The sequence below is a fragment of the Sarcophilus harrisii genome, chromosome 4 (assembly GCF_902635505.1).
Source record: "Sarcophilus harrisii chromosome 4, mSarHar1.11, whole genome shotgun sequence".
In the NCBI taxonomy this organism is placed as follows: domain Eukaryota; kingdom Metazoa; phylum Chordata; class Mammalia; order Dasyuromorphia; family Dasyuridae; genus Sarcophilus; species Sarcophilus harrisii.
This window is the reverse complement of record NC_045429.1, coordinates 161754438-161776904: the sequence shown is the minus strand read 5'-3', so window position 1 is coordinate 161776904 and position 22467 is coordinate 161754438. Positions and strand designations below refer to the sequence as shown.

Genomic DNA, 22467 nt, shown 5'->3' with positions numbered 1-22467 from the left:
AGCAATGCCACGACTGAAGCCTATATTCCAAAGAGATCTAAAAATAAAATATAAAGGACCTCTGCTTACAAAAATATCCATAGCAGCTCTTTCTGTAGTGGCAAGGAATTAGAAATTAAAGGGATACCCATCAATTGGGGAATGGCTGAACAAATTGTGTTCCATGATTGTGATGAAATAAGTTAAGTCATTTTCAGTCACTTTCTTGGCAAAGATAATAGAATAGCTTGCCATTCCTTCTCCAGCTCATTTTATGAGGAAACTGAGGCAAATGGATTAAGTGATTTGTCCCAGATTCACACAACTAGTGCCTAGGAACAGATTTGAACTTAGAAAGATGAATTCTTCTGATTTCAGGCTCTGTACTTTATCCATTTTGCTACCTAACTACTGATAGAATACTAATGTTCTATAAGAAATACTGATTAGAATCCTTTCAGAAAAACCTGAGAAAATTTAAAATAATGAATACAAAGTGAAATAAGCAGAACCAGAAAAACATTGTATATAATATTAATTGATAATATAACAATAATATTATAAGATGTTTAATTGTGAATGATCCAAGATAATTCCAAAGGACTTTTGATGAACAATGTTATCCATTTTCTGAGAAAAAAAACCTGATAGTTTGAATGCAGATCAAAACACAATTTTTTAAAAACTTCATTTTTTGCAGGGTATTTTTTTCTTGGTAATTGGCTAATATGGAAATATTTTATATGACTATATATGTATTGAATTGTTTGCCTCTCAAAGAGCCTCCTCTTTGGAAGGAGGGGAAGAGAGAATTTAGAACTCAAAAATTTTTAAAAGAATGTTTGAAAAATTACATATAAATTTTAAAAATTTATATATATGTATATATATATAATAATGTTAACTTCTAAAGGGCAAGAGTTATCCTGCTTTTGCATTTGTATCCCCATTTGGTACATGCTAATTCCTTAATAATTACTTTTAATTTCAGTCTAAAACAAACAATAAAATAATTAACTTAATTAAGTAAAGGAAGAATGCAGTGAGAATGAGAGGAATGTCCCAGGAAGAAGAGACAACCAATGCAAAGGCATAAAAATATGAAATTTTGGACACCTAAAGGAAATAGTCCCTTATTTGATAAAAACGCCTGGGAAAACTATAAAACAGTTTAGTAGAAATTATGTTTAGACCAATATCTGACACTGTGGGCTAAAATAATCTCCAAATGGATACATGTTGTAAAAAAGTAAAGGGCATAAGAAACTAGTTCAGTGGTTTCTTTAAGGAATTAAAAATCTACTATCTACTAATCCAGGTCAAAGCCAACTTAATTTTAAAGAGTTTCCTAGAACATCAAGAGCCTTGTAGCATAAGTATATAATGGTTTTTATCTAGGTGGGCCTAAGATTAGATCTAGAATTTCTGTCTTCCTTCTTCTGTCTTTATGTGTCCTTGACTAATTACAATTCAGTACTAGTGATTTTGAAAACAATGGATTCACTCAACCTTGCCAGTTACTGCAGGAGTTAAAGAGTTCCTGAACAGTGTACCACCTACCCAGAGGAAATTATAACCTTTTCCACATACATCTTGTAGCTAAAAGACTAGAGAACTTCATACCCTGACTGGCAAAGAGATCTGGATCTTGTGAATTACTCAGAGAATGTACACCCAAGCAAGGAGTATAAGGAACATTAGGGTTACTTGAGATATTTTATGTTTTCTGTATTTGTTCATCCATACCCTCTGAGTCCTTAGTATTTATGTACCTTCTTAATAGGTACAGGAAACAAATATCTATTTTACAGTGGATATCCACATTTTTCTAGAAGGACTTGGTTCCTGACATATTGGGGAAACTTTAAAGATAAACTATAATTTAGCTTGTTTTAGAGATTTCTCAGGACTTAATATATATAGCATATGAGCAGAGACAGAGAGAGGTGAGATTAGGTTCTGTAGAACTGAACACAGTCTATGTAAGCCCAAAGCCTCTCCTTGGAGTCCCTTAGGTCTTGAGAGTACATTTGAAATATCTTTAGACCCTGGTGAATAATCTAAATTGGGATTCTTGGTCTTGGCAAGAGCAAGAGTTTAATGAGTTTATCTAATCCAGATGACCCAAATCTGGAATATGGATTATGGACCAAGGTGCTTCCTGGTTTAGCAGAACCAAATGTAACAGAGAGTTTAGTAGGGGGACAGGAAGAGATAAGACTTTTGGCATATTTCCAAGGACAGAATTTTTCAAACTCTCTTCTGTGGAGTGCTGAAATTTCACAGAATCTGCCTTTGGCTTTGTGGGAGAATTTTTCAAGATGTTTTTAGACCTCTAATGTTTCAGGTGCTTTCATAAAATCAGAAATTTAAAGTTTTTTTGCTTTCTTTGTGTTTTAAGCTTTTGTAAGAATATTATTCTTTTTATCCTATCTCAAAATACTTTCTCCTCAATACAGCTAAACCGTAGCAATAGATTTGTTTGCAAATATATTTAAAAGGCAGGATGATACAATGAGTAGAACTGGATCTAGGAAGCAAAAAGACAAGTACAAATCTGGTTTCAGACACTTACTAGTTGTGTGATCTTGGGTGGATCAATGAAAGATGTTTGCCTCAGTTTCCTCATTTGCAAAATGAGTTAGAGAAGGAAATTGAAAACTATTCCAATATCTCTGCCAGAGAAAAATCCTAAATGAGGTCACAAAGAGTCAAATCAACAAAAAAGTGATCAAAAAAGGATAAAAACTTTCTCCTAAATCTATTATTGGTTCCAATTTTGGCTTCTGGAGTCAAGTATTAAATCTAATTCCTCTTCTAGATAACAAGCTTTATAAATTACTTTAATATTTATTTTAATAAATATTACCTTATTTTATCTTTACAACTATTTTGAGAGATAGGTACTATTATAATCTTTATTTTAGAGATGAAAAAATTGAGGCAAATGAAAGTTAAGTGAATCACACAGCTGACAAATACTTGAAGCAGAATTTGAATTCAGTTTTTACTCACTGTAAATCTAGTACTCTATCCAATATTTAAGTTTTCTGCAGACCTAAAACTCTATAGAAATGCTACTTGCTCTTATTTTCCTAATCACAAATTCTTTCTTTTTCCAGATTAAAAAAAGTTTCCTAATTCCTGTTCATTCCTTATAGACTACCGACTCTGAAGCTTTATCCATTTATATCAATGTCCCTCTTAAAATATGATATCTAGAACTGAAAGCAATAATACACTTTATGGATAATGCCATTTTAGCCCTCTTTCTGAAGGCATCCAGGAATGAAAAATTGTTAAATTTAAGAAATAAAAAAATAAACAAAAATAAAATGACATTTCAGACTTTTTCTCTCCTCCATTCTCTTTTAATATGAGTAATTGGATATAGACATGAATTTTATCTTATTACTTTTTGCCTCTTAGATCTCTTTCAAATTACATTGAATGATCAAGATTGCAAGTTTTTGTTTTAATATAAGGGTTATATGACTTTAAAAATCTTGAAAATTCCTCTATCCAGCCATTCTATGACCTTACCCCATCTGTGAGCCATCATCCCAGCTACCTAAAAGCTGACATGATAAAAAAATAACTGGAATATAGGATCAAGCACTTTTATTATCTCATCTGTAGGTAAAGAATGCAGATATCTACAATGTATTCCATGATTTGAATGATGCCAGGAAGTCTTGCCCACTTATTAATTTGTTTGTTTGCTTATTCATTCATTTATTTTTCATTCACCTATTTATTAGTTTGTTTAATCTTCTTCAGCAGTTTATCAAGGTGCATGGAATCTTTCATCATCTCTGGCAAGGTTCAACAGGTGGTCATACAGTGTAATTCAAGAACTATAAAGAACCTCAGAGATTAAAACAATTGCCTTTATTTTACAAACGAGAAACCAAGGCCTAAAAAGTTAAATGACTTGGCCAGAGTTATACAGATTGTAAGCATCTGAGACAGAATTTAGAACTGAAGTCTCCTGACTCTAGAGCAACAAGGTGGCTGAATGGATAGAGCTCTAGGCTTGCAGTCAGGAAGAACTGAGTTCATTTTTCATTTTTAATTCTAAATTCTCTCTTTCTCCACCCCTTCCCCACCCATTGAGAGGGCAAGAAATATGATACTCACAAAGAATCAGACAGGACTGAAATAACTAAACAGCAATAAAAAGCATCAAAGAAAATTATAGAAAGAGAAAAGAACTATATAATAAGCTCTAACACTGGAAGGAACCTGGGAAACCAGCTAGTCTAGGGGTCCTTCTTATGTGAAATTGATTCCTTTGACAATCTGGTGAAGTCTATAGACCCCTTCTCAGAATTCTCCTTTGAAATGTATAAAATGAAATACATAGGATTACAAAGGAAATCAATTTTATTGAAATAGCTATCAAACATTAAAAAAAAAAATGTCATGGATGGTGAGTTAAGGACTTTTGGTCTAATCTACCTCCTTCTACTTCCTTCATTCGCAGGTAAGGGAACCCAGTATAAAAGGATTAAGTACTTTATCCAAGGTTAAACAGGAAATAAGTGTCAAGAGTCAGAATTCAAATGTAGGTGAAGTGATCCAAACCCAAGAAGCTTTCCACTGTACAAACTGTGATTGAGTGAGCCAGGAATGTTATATCTCTGTTTGTTTATTTTCTAAGACTTGAGACAAAACCTTCAGACGTAATAATTCTGGCCTGCTGTGAACAGAAATGTTGTCTTGTGCCTAACAGTGCCAGTGACTAAATGTTCATAGTGACTTTTTATTTCTGCAGAATGATTTTTTAAAATGGACTTGAGATCAAAACAATTAGTAGAGATCTCCAAGTCTTTTTTCCTCCTTATTTTCCAATACATCACTCAATTTTTCAGACCAACTTTCAAGAGAAGGTATTCTAAAGAGGTCTAAAGTAATGATTATTAGTCTCTTTTTTAGTTTCATCTAAATACTGACTGCTACTGAATAATAACAAACTAATGTGTATTTACTGCCTTTGAAGCACAAAATATTTCGTGTGTATGATGTCATTCAATTCTCACAGTTACCATGTGAGATAGCCAGGACAGCAAATATTTGCCCGGTTTTGTAGTTGAGAAAAACTTGGCCTCAAAGACAGTCATCCAACTGATTTGTATCAGTTAGGATTATAATCCAGTTCTTTCAACTCCAGCCTTCTTTTTCTCTACTGAAGCCTCTTGATGGTGATGAATATTTTTAGCCACAGCCAAAAAAAGAGTATAATATAATAGATAAACTGTTGAACCTAAGAGTCAGCAAGATCTGGATTCAAATTCTATATTAACTGTGTGACCCTAGAAAATCACTTAACCTCTATATGCTTCAGTTTCTTCATTTATAAAACCAATTGGCTGGATTCTATGACCTCAAATTTCCCTTTCAGCTCTCAATCAATACTTGAAAACCTCTGCTAAAGTAGAAATAGATTTGATCAGTATCAGAGGAAGGGTTGCCCAATACAAATGAAATGTCATAAATCTTCTCAAGGGATGGTGTACTGTACACTTGACATTCACTAGTAACCAAGACAATTATAATAACCATTTAAGAATTTGGAATTCATTGAGATCAATACTCATCTATCTAGAAAAAAATAGATTTAGTGTTTTCAAAAAAGAAAACAGATCGCCTTGGAGAACTCTTCCAATTATTCTGACTATTGTAGAAGGAAAACCTTGATGGTTCTATAGCTAGAAGAAATAAACATTAACATTAAGGCAGTTTTATAGCTAGAAGAAATAAACATTAACATTAAGGCATTTCATGTTAGGAAGACTAGGAAGGGTAGGATGGCCATATGCAAAACTCTTTTAGATGCATCATCTCATTTGATCCTGACAATCACATCATAAAGTAACAGCAAAGGTATTATCCCTAATTTTACAAAGGAAGGAAATAAGATCTAGAGAAGTTATGTAACTCACTCCATATTTCAATCTAGTCCAAATCTTCTGACTTTTCACATTACAGCATACCTGGCCATTCCTTATTTAGTAAGTACAGCAGTGTATAGTCATTTCAGTCATGTCTGAATATTTTTAACCCCATTTAGGGTGAGAAAGATACTGGAATGGTTTGCCATTTCTTTCTGTGGTTTATTTTATAGAAGAGAAAACTGAAACAAACAGATTTAAGTGACTTAGATTCAGACATAAGGTCTGAGGTCAGATTTAAACTCAGGAAGGTGAGCCTTCCTGACTCCAGGCCTAACACTCCACACACTGTACCATCCAGCTGCCCAAGAATAACAGTACCTTTTCCCATCCCTGATCCCCTGGGAGCAGGCCCAATCACCATTCCAACTGGCCAAAAGGAAGTTTGGGTTAAGCTTCCTTCCAGTCACGAATAATTTAGGAGCTTAAAAAGACAAGGAAAAGTTATTCAACTGATTGAACATTTTTTTACTTTCAGTCTAAATTATGCCTGCTATTGAGTAATAATACTTTATATCTATAAGCTAATATTTAGATAGAAAGATATAGACAGGCATCTAAATATCTTTGTCTATATAGAGATATAAAATATTATTTCTATATACACAGATATCTATCTATCTATATGTACATACATTATTGATCAAATCAATAATCATGTATTAAAGCTAATTTACCATGTGCTAGGTAATTGGGCTAAGTAAGAGCTGACAGCAAAATAACTGTACGTATATGTATACATACATATATTGTATTTAACATATATTTTAATATATTTAATATGTATTCATCTACCTGGCATCTGGGGGACAGGGGGGAGAGGGAAGGAAGAGAAAAGTTAGAACAGAAGGTTTTCCAAGGGTCAATGCTGAAAAATTACCCACACATATATCTTGGAAATAAAAAGCTATAATTAAAAAAATAAAAGTAAGAACTGACAATACTAAGAAAGGAAAAATAGTTTCTATTCACAAGGATCTTCCATGCTAATGGAAAGACAAAATTTATATATATGTTATATACAAATTAATACACAAAGTAGATGTAAAGTAATCTTGGAGGGACTGAGATTAGCAGATGTGGGCTGGGGTGTAGGAAAGACTTCTGTGGAAGATAGCAATGAGCTGAGTCTTGAAGAAGTTCAGGGATTCTAAGATTCAGAGGTGAGAAGGGAGAGTATATTCCAGGGAATAGAGATCAAGGTTGTATTTCACCTTAATTATCCTAAATTATCATTAGTTAACTTGTTTGGGCATTTTGCCAAGGTACTTTGCCACCTCCTTGACAAAACCGTGCCTCTTAGAATAGTTCATGGTCAAGGATCTTTTACCTTCTTTCTTTTCTTCCTCTTGATCCTGATCAATCCAAAAATAACAAGTATTTATAAAGTCCCTGCTAGATAGCCAGTGCTAGGTGTAGCACTAAGGCTACAAAGAAAGACAAGACTAGTCCCTGCCCTCAGTGAGCTCATGACTTAATGGGGGAGGGCAACATGCAAACAATTATGAATAAACAAGATACATACAAAATAAAGATAATTTAGGGGGTTCAAGAAAGATTTCTAGCAGAAGGCAGGATTTTATTTTGAAGGCAGTCACAGAAGCCAGGAAACAGAGACAAAAACAAATCCTTTCAAGAAGTCTGAGGATTGCAAGAAGGTTATAATGAGCAAGAGGCATTATAGAGAATCCTCAACAAAAAGACATAGAAAACAGAATGTAAACAATCCATTGCAGTGACTGTATTAGTTACTACAGTAATAGCTATGTTGCCTATTCCTCATAGCCAGTTAGATGAAATGAATATTATTGGCACAGTACATGAAACATTGAGTTTCTCACAATATTTTAATTCCTTTCCTCCTGACCCAAGTGCCCATGGAACTATGCATCCTGTTAGGCTCTTGGCAAAGACTTATTTATTGCTTCCAAAATCTTACTAAAACGTATATACAAATTCTATAAGTAGGGGAAACAAGAAAGAGCCCTGGGTTTGAAGCCAAGAATCCAATATTTTTTGACCCAACACAAGTCACTACATGACTGCACAACTCTAGAAAATTCTCTAGACCTTAATTCTCTTTTCTGCAAAATGAGTAAATTGGATTATTGTCCAATTAATCCTAAAAGGACTCATATCCTTTCTAGTTCTAGAATTCTGTAATTATCTTTTTCAAACACACACATACAGAGCCAATTTTTGTCCAAGCATTATCAGATTCTGAATACTTACAAATGTAAAAGACAAGCCTACCCATCCATTGCTACATAAAGACAGAGGCTAAACTAGTGACATTGCTATACATTTAAGCAAGGCAGCATTCATTCGAACAATTCTTATTCCATCCTGCCCTTCAGTTCAATCAGCAGACTCATTTAAATAGCATATCCTAGGTTAGCATCACACAGAACTGTATATATAAATAACAAAATATATATGCAAAAGTTTACACATTTTAGCATTTATGTTATATTTCTTAAATATTATATCATGGCTACATATAGCACTGATAGTAGTCAGTTAACCCATTTGACACTCATATAGGGATTACATTATTTTTCATTGTCATTACACAGATTTTTACTGGGCATCTAATGTACAAATGAAATTCTGTATAAATGGGACTGTTTTAATAAGCTCTAGCCAAGATCAACAACTATGACTCTTGGTCATAGAAGGTTTGACCAGTTTCCATAACACCCAGAGATACTAGTCAAGTTTGGGGATTTCCAAGAATATAGACAAGATCTCACATTGTTGATCAGTTTTAGAGATTATTGACAAACTAATTTAGTGTATTCATCCATTCATATAAAAAAGGCATAAAACATGAGAATTTTATACTTCACTATCCTACCTAAATATTCTGGAATTATGTAGGGAAGTAATATTCCATGTGGAAATAATCTAAGTGAGCAGAAGAAAAACAAAAACTTGGTTTAGTTAGGCAATGGACTATAATTGAAGGAATTAAAGCAACATAGACAAAGGTAACTATAGATTTACTAAGCCAATGCAAACAGGGATTGGTGGAATTCTATTGGTGGGTGTCAAGGGCTATAGTCATAGACTTTTCCATATTTGCATCCATATCCTCTGTTTTAGTAAATAGGTCAGATCTAGATGTTGAGCACCACACAATTCCCAGAAGGAGAATTCTGGCATGGGGCTAAACATTTTGAAGTTTATCCTCAACCTTGCCCTTGAATGTAAGATTCTTGATGGCAAGGACATTTTGTCATTTTAACATAATGATTTTATGAGTGGATTTTCTCTGCTAGTACTGATTAGCAAGTATTTGGGGACTTACTGTCTTGGAGAATGGCTTAGGCCCTTGAAAGATTAAGTCATTTCAACAGGTTACATAGCCAGTGTGCAGTACAAGGTGGAGTTTAAACCATGTTACTGACTCCCTCTATCTACTCTAGCAATGTTGCCTCTCACCTTGTAATAGATACTTGTTAAAATCTAATTGAATTGAGAAAATATGACATCATAATCGATACTTATTTTGGAACCTCCCTAAGGTTGACAGTGATTGCTCAGTTCTTCCTTCTCCTCTTTCCTTCCATTATTTTCATTCTCCCTCCTCTATCCCTTGTTTTACCAACTGAGTTAGAAAGGGAAGCCTTAAGTGAAACATGACTCTGCCTTCGAATATAGAAAGAACTCTCATGATTAAAAAGTCACTATTGCAGAGGTAGACAAAGTTTGATATAAGGATAAGGATCCCAATAATTAGATCGGTACTAAAGTGAAATAAGCAGCTTTGGAAGAGGATCAGTTCCACTTCATTGGAAGTCTTCAAATAAAACATTTCTGTCTGAAAATGGAATTAAGTCTTGGAAGATGGTAGATTTCACCTCACTGGAAGTCTTCAACCAAGACCTGCATAACCATTTGTCAGATGTGTTGAAGAAGAGATTCCTGTTCAGGTTCAGTTTAGACTTAGAAGTCTTTGAATTTGGGTTTCAGGAATTCTATGTCCTAAGAGGCTTGTTATTTTTTTAAAGCCATCCTAAATTTTCACTATGCTTCATATTAATGTGTCCTTCATCTTTCAACACCTTATACTATTAACATTGGTTTGGAAGAGCAACTTCAATGAATTTACTTTAGTGTGAAGCTTGGTTTTAATAAATAATGTCACAGTTAGGGGTTTAGTCCAGCCCTAGTCAAGTGGCTTCCTAAGGACATACGACATAGAATGAGAGGATCATATATTTTTACAACTAGAAATGACTTTTAAGATTATGTAGAAGAACCCCCTACTTTACATATAAGGAAATTGAGCCTTTAAAAGCTTAAATGATTAAGTAACATATTACTCAAGGTAATCTGGGAATATGACTGAATATTCCTCTAAGAATTCCAAGGATACTCTACCTACATTTCAGCTATTTTTACCCTACAATTTAATCCCTAATCTCTGTGCTTCTCCCTTCTCCTACCTCTTGATTCATCCTCTCCTCTCAAGAATACTTCATCCTGCAATAATCTATAATGGGATATTTCAATGTATCTTGTGACCTTAATGATATGAGTTTTTCTCATTGAATGATATTGAATGAATGACTCATAATGATGAATTCTTTCTTCATTGGTACAGACCATACAATTTTCCTTATTTTTTGTGACAATTAAAGATGCCCATAGAGGTCCCAACAAGGACCTTGATCATGGAATCACAGAATCTCAAGGCAAAAAAGAATCTTAAAAACCATCTAATCCAACCCATACCTGAACAAGAAATTTCTGTTCCAACATACCTGACTTATGGCTGACCCAGTTTTCCTTTGAGATCTCCAATGAGGTAGAACTTGCCTTTTTCTAAGACTATCCATTACTTTGGAGTATCACTAATTTTAAGGAAATTTTCTCCATTATATCAAGATGAATTTGTCTCTTTGCATCCCCCACCCATTGTTTCTAATTCTGTCCTCTGAGTGATCTCTTCACACACCATGTATAACAAGTGAGCTCTCAAGCCATTTATCTGTTCTCCTTCACCTTCAATATGGCACAAGCTCACTTCCTCTTCTTATCATATGTTTTTCTGAAGGTGTTTTACTCAGCTTTTCTTAAATCTTCTCTGGTAATATGTTGCAACCCATTTATACCCCATAGAATATAATGTAGAAGCAACCTACAGTTCTCATTATTTCTCCTGTGAACCTATGTTCAATATTTCTGTGTCTTTTTAGATGTGTAGGGCCTTAAAGGGGAATTTTTTAAATCCATGTTAAAAGATGTCAGTTAGTGTGAGGATGATTTTTTTTCCATTAAGACCTTCATTTTAAATAAAAACTTTTTTGTATTTATGATTTTTAGACAGTTTTTTCTCTTAAAAGAGGGTGGTAGAATATAATGAATGACGGAATAGTTTATTGTATTTGAAACCTTCATTTTAATAAAGTTTCTGAGACATATCCAAATAATGTCATCTCTTCTCTCTTAAACAAACCCTGTTTACATCTTCTGTTCAGTTAACACCAATTGATATGACCATGCCATAGCTTATGCTATTTTTTTTTTTGGCTAAAAGAGATGTAGGAATAGTTCGGTATGTTAAAAGATATGTTTTATCATCATTAGTAGAAGAAAATTAAATGAAACAACATTTAAAAACATGAGGCATAAAATAACCCCGTTTTATGGCAAGTGTCCAGTACTTTTTTTGAATGGTGATAAATCTTTTCCCACAATTTTGCATCAGTTCTACTTCCAAGTAACTAAAACAAAGTCTAGATTAATTCTACTTTTAAAAAATAAAACATGATGACCCTAAAAAAAATTCAAAGTTGACTTATGGCCAAAATTCAATTTTATTTCTTTTTCTATCATTAATCAATGACATTTGTAGCTTTTAAAAGTCCAGTATTTTCACAGCCTTAATTTTTTCAATATAACATACCTTTTAAGCATCATACTAGGTTCAAGGGATACATAAACAGAAATGACAAAGTCTGTCCTAAAGAAGCTTATATTTTACTGAGAGAATACAGCACACAACACACGCGCGCACACGCGCACACACACACACAGACAAATGGGTTCAACAATAACCATGCTACCAAGACTAAATTTGGAATACTTAGAATAACCAACAGTCTTTTGTCTGAAGGTCACAGAAGCAGTGATATTATTAAGTTGAAAATGTGAACTCTGGGAAAGGAAGATTTTAAATGCAGTTTAGAGGAAGAACTAAATACAAGCCAATGACATCTTCCTTTCTCCCTTCTCTATTCCTTCTGAAAGAACTGTCCTCAGTTACCTGTCCAATACATTCATTTTCGGTCTTCCTTTTCTGGAGAGGGGAAGAGTAATGGCAGAGAAATCTATTGTGTTACTTATGAGTTGCAGCTCTGAGTCAGCTAGTGATCCAAATAATCTATTCCTCGATTATTTCATGTTTTTTAATTGTTTGTTGATTTATTCTCTTCAATAGAAAAAGTGATAGCTTGACTTATATGATTAAGGATGGCAAAAAGGACAGTTTGGGGATTGGGAGTTTCTTTTGGCTTTAAGAAAAAAAGACACTTTACTCCCTTTGACAAAAGCTAAGGTGGAAGAGAGAGCATAGAATTTGCCTGTGCTCTTTTAAAAGATAAAAAATATTTTTTTGCCAGAACAAAGGGGTTGAGTGGGAAGTGAGGTTACCACAGGAGAGAGACTGGTAAGAGAGACAATTAATGCCTTAGATTATTACACTTGAGTCCATGATTACACAAGTGCCATCACAAGTAGAATTTCTCTCTTTACACTTAGATAAGTCAATACAGAGCACAGAGAAAACATTAAAAACCATAAGATGAGGACAGGCTTCTCATAGGAAGTGACACCTGAGCTAAACCATGAGGGAAGAAAAGAATTGTAAAAGATGGGAGGTGTAATGCACTCCAAATATATGAGATGTGTTGGCAGGAATCAACAAATTTAGGGATATATTTGTGTGTCATCAGTGTTTATTTCTATGTATAAAAATTCCCACCTATTACCAATAGTTTAATGATAAGAAATTTGGCATTTGATTACTCTTTTAGACATCATGGGAAGGGTTCATCTTCCTAGGTTTGATATTAATTTAAAAAAAGGTAAATAGTGCTGAGATTCTAAAAAGATACAATTTTTCTTCTCTTCTTCCTCCCTCAGACCTTAAATATACAATGTTTCTACATTTATTTGTTTGTTATTGTCAGGACATGTGATTTTTTATATTGGAAACTCTCAAATATGGATACTTTCTCATAGATGCAAAACAGCAACTTCTCTATAACTATAATCGTGGATATAACTATAATCATAGACACTTCCCTGAATCATGGTTACAGGTTATCATGGCCACCCAACAAGTATATCTCAAAGGCTAGACTTGAATTCAGATCTCTTTTATTCCAAGGCTGGCTCTTAGATCATCATGATATACTGCCTCTCATGTCTGTATATACAAAATAAGTAATATTATAAAGATTTAGTCAAGACAAGAACATTTATTATACATAGAAAAAAATACTGGACTTGAAATATGAATCCCAGATTTACTTTTCACTGGATAAAGTCATTTCAACTTTCTAAACCTCAGTTTTCTCATCTATAAAATGAGGATAATAATATTTGTGCCATCCTCATTGTTAGTTGTGAGGATGAAAAATATAAAGCACAGAAGTCATTTTGTAACTATAAAGCATGATATAAAATGTAATGATGATTATATGCTCTCAATTATCTGCTTTAATAGTGACATGATTGATCCTAAATAGATTACAATCTCCAATTTTTAAAAAAATAATTTACTTAGAATATATTGCATGATAATATTTGTAGCAGATTCATTTTAATTATAAATCACTTAGGTAATTATTGAAGACAGTTTTCACTCACTCAGAGAATTCCAAAGTTGAAAGAGAATTTATCAGCATTCCCACTACAATGTTCCTTATAATTCATTTTTAAAATTTTTTAAATATAATTCAATCTTGTCTTGAAAATCTCTAATGGAGATTAGTTTCAGAAAGCACAACCTCCTTTGGGGCTGATAAATGATAGGGCTTTTTCCCTCCATAGAATGTAAAAATCTTTACCTGAAAAAGTGAGCATAATTCAACAGGGGTAGGGAGAAGGGGAATGGAACTCTAATGGAATTGGAAACTTTAAAGCATTTTTAAATGAAAAGATCAAAGCTGAATATACACAAGTCAAGAGAAAACTGAAAGGGAAATTTCATTGATCAACTGGAAGAAAATTACAATGATACAGTGCTAACATCTAATAGGGAAAGAAGAAACAAGGGTCTCTTCATAGCCTTAATGCTTTCAAAGGTTATTGAGGGAGTTAAATAAGAAAAAATGGAAGACCTAGGGGTGTATTTGATTATATTCTTAGAGTTCGAAGAGGAAAAAAAGAGGAGAGTAAAAAGAATTCATTACTGTAGAAAGGAGGAAGAAAGAATTAAAACGTCCTATTTGCGTAACTAGAGTGTGTGAGAAAGTGGGAAAACAAGCCCTTCCTTCTCAAGAGAAGATTGCATCAGTCATGCAAAGAGTCTCACTCTTATCTAAGAAAAATTGAACATATATATGCACAAGTATAAACAACACACACATACACACAACAGGGAAATAGGCAGTAATCGGAAATAAGTGGGTAAAAGAAAGGATAATACCAGGAAAGGAATAGTTGCAAACAACACAAACTCCCTGATCCTGAAGGGAAATTTAAAACTCACACACACACACACACACACACACACACACACACCCCAAACAAACAAAAAACAAAGAACTAGACTCTAAAGGGGTCCCCATAGACTGGAGAACGGCTAAAGAAACAATAATATATGCATGTAATGGAACAGCATTATGTCATAAGAAATGATGAAATAGCTCACTTCAAAGAAATCTTGGCAAGTATGAATTAATGCAGAGTAAAGTAAGCAGACCTATGAGAACAATTTACACAATAATTCTTTACTGTACCAAAAAAAAAAAAAGGAACTTCGAAAGAGTCATAAGAATTTTCATTAAGCAATGATAAATAACAACTATGGATCACCTGCTAATGAAGCATGTTTCCTACCTCCTGATAGAACAATAATAGTCTCAAGGTGAACAAAGAGATATGAACATAACTACTGTGTGAATATGCTTTACTTGACTATGTTTATTTGTTATAAGGAATTATTTACTCCTTATCAGCTTCAAACCAATTCCTGGGATTCGCTAAATCATAGATGAAAATCAATTTGTGTTCTACCCTTCTAGAGGAAGTTCTTACAATAGGAATCTCATACACTGAAAGTATCACAGAACCTTCATATGTTTTTGTTGAGTCAATCTATAATGCCAGTCTCTAAATAGCTCATAATGTCCTTGCTGTTCCCAAACTCAACATCCAACTTCCTGGCAGTACCTTTGCATGTGCTCTTTTCTTGTATCTGGAATATACTCCCTTATTGCTTCAACTTCTGAGAATCCATAGTTTCTATCAAAGTTTAGTTTAAGTACCACAGAAACGTTTTCTGATTACCTTTAGTTTTTAACATTCTCATTCTCTTCAAATTATTTATGTATATTCTAATCATCTAATAGAATGTTTACTCCTTGAGGGCAGGAACTGTTTGATTTGTTTTTATTCATATTTCTAGATCTAATAAGCACCTAGAATGTAGTAAGTACTCAGGATCATAGGATCATAGATTTAGAGATAAGAGACCATGTTGTTTATTCCTACAATTTTAGACAAGGATCTAAGATCCCAAGATGTTAAATGTTTTGTCCAGGTTTACCTAGATCATAAGTGGAAGAATTGAGATTCAAACTTAAATCCTCTTATTACAAATCCAATATTCCTTGTTGAGTGGAAATTTCACTGATAGCCAAAACTTACACAATACATGAAAGACGTACAAGGCAATAGCATCTAATATGGTAAAGATTGAAAACTCAACCAATTTGCCTTAATGCACAGGACATATAGCTAAACAATATTCAGTGGTTCTCAAAGTGTGGTGCAGTGAATCCTGAAGGGTCTTTGAAATCCTTTCAGAGGCTCTACAAATTCAAAATTAGTTTTTTTTTTTTCTATTTATGATAAATATCTATTATGTAACCCATATAAACAAAAACTCTTTGGACATATTCTCAATAGTTGTTAATACCATAAAGATACTGAGAAAAAGAGTTTGAGAACCACTGATATAGATGATCAGAAAGGAGAAAAATCAATGTTATCTGCATTAACAAATGCAAATGAACCATGTCAATGCTTGAAGGAACTTTAGGAATCATATATTGTAATCCCACCCATTTTTCTAGGAAGAAGAAATCACAAGATCAAATAGCAAGTAAGTGGTGTCTGAGGTAGGTAATCCACAGTTTACAGGTTCATAGTTTCATCAGTGTAGGATTGCTACAGTTCTAGGTCATATTGATGGTCTTCAGAAATTGTTATGACTAGGAAAAAATAATAAAAATCTTTCAATGGGCAACCTTCTATTGAAGTCTCAAAATTTAACTAAACTTCTTAAAATTCTTGGTAGGAATGTTGAGAGCTTATTCTATCCGAATACAATCTCCCAATATCCAGGTTCATCTCCAAGCAATGATATGGTATCCCAAAGGGATGATCTGGTTTAGTGATACCAGAAAAATATAAGGCATTTTTATGCCACCCCTTTATAACCCAAAACATCAGTATCTTCCCAGTGAATGCTTGAATGCTTTTTGTTTTGGAATTTGGAAACTCCTAAATAAAATAAACTTATCTGTTCCCTGAAATAATCTTTCTGTGATCTTGCCTTGGGGTTTCCTACATTTTTTTATAAATAAATTAAAATATCCCATTTGCATTGAAACCCTTATCACAAAGTAGATGTAATTTGTAATTAAGATATGCCTATCTTAAAAACAAAACAAAAATAGCATCCCATTTCTGAATCAGGGGTTTCACTCAAGGGAAGATTCTCAAACATCAGTATCCATCTTCCTCACCTTTTTTAAAAATTTATTTTGATTTTTTTCTCACTTTCTTTTTAGAATTATAAACCAAAAAGATCAAGGACTAGAAATTTTGGAATATATCTCTATATACATGATGGCAAACTAGAATTAGTCATGAGGATTCCTGAAGAAACATTCAATCCCTTAGAGAAGGAACACTTTTTAAAAAAATACATTCTATTTATCTCAAAAATAAATACTATATTATTATAAATCAAATCAATGGTTATATTTTTCTATTTTCTTAATTAAAATAATTTATAATTTAAAAATTGCTACCTTTAAAAGATTCTAAAATCAGCTTTATGTAAATCATCATTCATGATTTATGAAAAATGACCCAGCTATTTTAGAGGGACTAGAACAGCACTGAAATTGTCCCTTACAAAATGGCTCTTCCAAATCAAAGATTTTTATCATATGTAACTATTTATTAAGCACCTATTATATATCAAATGATTATAAACTTCAAGGTCATCTGGCATTCCTCAGATGAGAAAACAGAGGCTCAGAACAGATTTTCCCAATGTCATAAAAGTAATAAAGGGCAGAGCCAGAATTGAAAAGATTGTCTGATCTCAAATGCAGCACTTTTCTCACTTCAACACCACAACACAACACTCTATTTTGATAGACAAAAATCAAACCTCTGCTCTCAAGGAGTTTCCATTCTATTGGGAATAAAGAATACAACTTGCATACAAATAAAGAAAAAGAAATTTCCAGAGAAAGAGTCCAAAGAACTAGGGATATCAGAAAAGGCTTTGAATAAGAGCTGGTACCCGAGATAAACCTAAGGGAAGACTGGATATCAATATGCCATATGATATATAAGGGGAGAAACATTTTTGTGTCATAAGTAAATCCAGATCATTTAGGAAAATAACACCACATTTTTGAATATGTTTTGAGAAGATATCTTTCTCAACTGTTATCAAATCAGGAAGTATCTCACAAGATTTTAACTCACCTTACTTAGAACGTTACATTTATTGGAGAAATCAGCAAGAAATGTATCCTAAACATGTATTGGGAGGGGAAGGTGGAGAGTCTCCAAGTGAAAAAGAAAATTTAATCCAGTTTCTAATCATTTAAATACTGATTTAATTCTAAAAGCCCTCATGATTACATTTCATTCAATAATCATCTCCTTTAAGAAAGCCTTCTATTAGGAAACAAGTCAGATTCAATCCAACTTATAAAATTTTATAGAAAGAACCCTTTCTTAAATACTTTGGGGAAGGCATTCCCTCAAGATTGAAGCCAAACCCTCAACTCTCTCAGGCAACTGTACATCAGATACATTAGAATGCAGTCTAATAGAGATCATAGAACTTTATTAGCCACAAGTTAAACTAACTTTTATTAGAAAAATGCTACTGGGGAAGCTGTGATTCAAGTTGTATATACAGCAATTAATTTTTAAGTGCTTAAATATCCTTAGATAGTAAACCACATAAGCCTCCTATAATTGAAAATTTGTTCTTAAAAGGTCCTGATTCATCCTTCATATTCATATATAGGGCTAGTTGATAATGTCTCTTCTCTTGAATCACGGAATTATGGTGAAGCCTTCCTGTATTGTAGCCTCTATAAACAAAGCTTCATCTGAAATCTGTGTGTCTAAGTTGACTAAATTCTATCAGGCTTTGGGATTGACTGAGAAGCCAGAAATTGTGAAGTTATAACCTTGCATACATGTATCATCTCACTCCCATCTCCAACTCAAAGTAATTTATAGGACAGTCATGTAATGTCAAGTGCTGCATCCCATTCGCCACCAGAAATTTGGTACATTGCCCTACTTCTCACCAATTCCACTGAACTTTAGAAGTTCATCTGAAGGACCATCTCCCTTTGTGAATGCAGCACTCGATATTACAGGAGTGTCCTACAGGAAAGTCCCACAGATTTGAAACAAGATGGAATTATATGTGTAATGAATATACTGCATATGATATTTCTTACTTCTCTAGAAGGAAAAAGAGGGAAAAATCAATGGAAGAAAAAGATCATATCATAGTTCTAGAGCTTAATAAGACCTCAGAGGTTGTTCAGCTCACTTTCCTAATTTTTTACATGAGGAAACTAAGTCTTCTAAAAGTAAAAAGTGACTTATTCAAGGTCACAAAGTAATAAAAGTGGGTAAGAGAGAAGGTATAAACCCAGATTTTCTTGATTCCAAATCATTCAATGTTCTAGTCACTACGAATTTTGGCTTCTGTGATGAGAGAGAAACAGACACAGAGAAAGACTCAGAGACAGAGAGTCAGAGAGAAATAGAGACACAGAGACAGACACACAGAAAGACAAAGATAGCAAAAGAGAGACAGATTCAGCAAAACAGAAAGATAGAGGCATACAGATAAAAAGAGACAGAGAGATAAGACAGAAAGAGGCACAGACAGAGAGATATCAAAAGACAAAGATAGAGAGACAAAGACAGAAAGATGTGGAGAGATATGGAGAGAGAATGAGAATAATTGGAGAGAAGGATTGTATGAATAACCATGGAACTTGAGATACAAGGAACCTTCAATGCCATCTAATTCAATCCCTTCATTTTACACATGAATAAACCCAATGAAAATTCACACAGGTAAGTAATTCACACAGGATCTGAATCAAATTCTCTTACTCTAGAATCAGTATTTTTCCCATTTTATCTCCAAGGTCATGAAGGAGCATATTTTGAGTCAATACAATAGTCCTTATACTGTGGTAACAAAACTTTGGAAAAGCAGCAAGGAGAGAATATGCTGAAGTGGAAATGGGTGGTGGTGGTATACATAGTAGAAAGGGCACAAGACTGGAATTCTATTCTTGGTACCAGCACCGTCTGTATAACCTTAGGAAAGTTAGTTAATTTCCCTAGATTTCAGATTCCTATTAACTGTAAGCTAAAAGAGATGGACTAGATATTCCCTGAAATCCCCTCTAGACTCAAATCTATGATCCCATGATCCCTTTGCCCTCATTGTGTAATTCACCTTTCTTTGTGCCGCAGTTTCTGCCTCCAGAAAAACTGAGAAACCTTCTTCCACTAGGGACTTGATAATCATCAATGTTCTGAATTCCTTAAATGAAAAAGTCATAGATACTACAGAGAAGAAAAAAGGAATGGAAGTGGAAGCTTCCTTCAAGTGGAAGCTCAAAGAACTAGGTAAATATTATTTTAAATAATAGGGCTTGATAAGACCTTAGAGATCTTCTAATCTAACTCCATCCTCTTTAAAGCTGAGGAAGCTGAGAGAGGTTAGCTTAATTTACACAAAGCCACACAACTAGTTATTGTTACAGCTAGACCAAGAAGACAATCTTCCTGACTCCTCTCATTAAGCAGAAATATCATTGTTAATTTTAAAGACTAAAAAAATTAAATGACTTGTAAGTCTTATAGAGCATCTTTCTTTAATATAGAAAATACATGTCTGTAAGCATATCATACAACATATATAAATTGATACATATGTCAGGCAATATAGAAAAATTCTTATTAATCTTTTAATTTTCATATTTAACTATAGTCCAACCTTGTGGGCAAAAAACAAGGCAAGATTCAGTTGTTAAGATTTTAAAAGAATACTTTTTACTCTTTATATATATATATATTATATATATGTAATATATATTACATATATATGTAATATATATATTTTAATGATTTCATTTAAACATACATCCCTCCTCATGGAAGATGGGCAAAAGATTAGAGGGCAGAATATCACTTACATAGATGAAGTCACTGTATCAGGTACTTTTCTTTATTTATAAGGAGGATTCAATCTGGATGGGAGGAAAAGGGGTTTTTCCCCCCTTTTGAAATGACTGCAAATTTTAAAACATTAAAAATGAAAAATAATGAATATAGTTAAAATATAAATAGAATATTCTAACACTTGAGCCATCTACCATATTTAATATTAAAATAATTCAATTTCAATACATTTGGGAGACATATGTATGTATATTGACATAAGCAAAGTGCAGAGATAATATTTAGTATCAAGTATATAAATGTCAGTTATTATTTATGAATTATATTTTGCATTGGGAGATTTATGAAGTTGTACAGCTTTAGAGATTATTGAAAATATACCACTTTATGAAAACCACCAAAATTAAATAATAAATTTTCAGTTATTCACAGATAATTTACTTACATTCCTGGCAAGTCTTTTTCTTGTGTTATTGTCATCTTCTCCCCTTTATTAATTTACTACTGTTTCTATTTATTCTTATTCTGAATTAGAACCATTAGGAATGATTCGAGACATAAAGTAAGAGCATATACTCAGAGAAAAATGGCAGCTCTACTTTGGGGTGGAACTTGTGAGAAGTGACACTCTCAATTTAAAGTATGTATTTGGAATAAGTGAGAAGTACAGAATAAGAATTCCAGGGAACTTTCCCATTTATTGAGTTCAGTCTTAACAATGGGACTTCTTTATTTTGGTTGCATTTTGAATTCTCAGATAATGGACACTTAAAAATCAAATATAAGTACAAAAAAGAATTCAAAGACCAAATGTATTTTTTCCATTAGTCTCCAATTTGAATTTTCCACACAATGTAAACACTTGCTCATGCACATAATCAGTGATGTTATACCTGGATAATTCATTTAAGTTCTCTGTCTCAATTTCTTGAGCTATAAAATAATATTAATGATATTTGTATTATCTAATGCAAAAGATTTATTTTTAAAGTTATTTGTGCATCTTAAAGTTCTAAGTGTTATTCAATTTAACAAGCTTAAAAAGCCTACTATAGGCAAAGGATTGTCTCAGTGCTGGGTTACAAAGAAAAACAATTCCTACCCTGAAGAATCTTACTTTTTACTAAATGATAATGATAATAAATCAAGAGTTACTATATCATCCTTTTTTTCACAAAATCAATCAATTAATATTTATTTTTATCCTTGGTTTTTCTTCTTCTTTCACTGCCATCCCCAGTTCTGCATCGTTTAAAATCCAGATCAAATGCCCACCTCTGCTAATCCCTAACTAAAGTGATCTGTCCCTCCTCTGAACAGTCATAGAACTTACTTCTAACTTTCTTATGTATTTATCATATGCTACTTCATATTATAGTTAATTTTATCCATATCTTATCCCCCTTGTTATATCAAGAACTTCTGTGAGAAGAGACTGGTCTCATATATCTTCTTATCTCTTCCAGTACCTAATAGCATACTGCACTTAGTAGGCACTCAATAAATCTCTGCCTAATGAATTATTGCATAATACTTTAAACAGTTTTATTCTATCACATAATTGTTATTTTTCATGTGTGAATTTATATTAATATTCTGGACTTTTATAGAGAAATGAAATGTTGATGTCCTAATAACCAAACTGAAATAGAATTACATCTGAATGATCTGATAGTAGAAGACCGCATTCAGCAAACAAGTGTTCAATGAAGTTTTTTTTTAAACTCTAGATGTTTTTCAAAAAACCAGAAATGTGGTAGAATCCCATTATTAAAACTCGTTGTTATATAGAGTTAGATACTAATCGCTTAAATTATGA

At 33.0% G+C, this 22467-nt stretch overlaps 1 protein-coding gene across 1 annotated transcript in view; it reads right to left on the bottom strand.

Annotated features, from left to right (window-relative positions):
- The window catches only part of SLC2A12 (solute carrier family 2 member 12), a 63274-nt gene that overhangs the window by 39599 nt on the left and 1208 nt on the right, over nucleotides 1–22467 (bottom strand). The window lies entirely within an intron of this gene.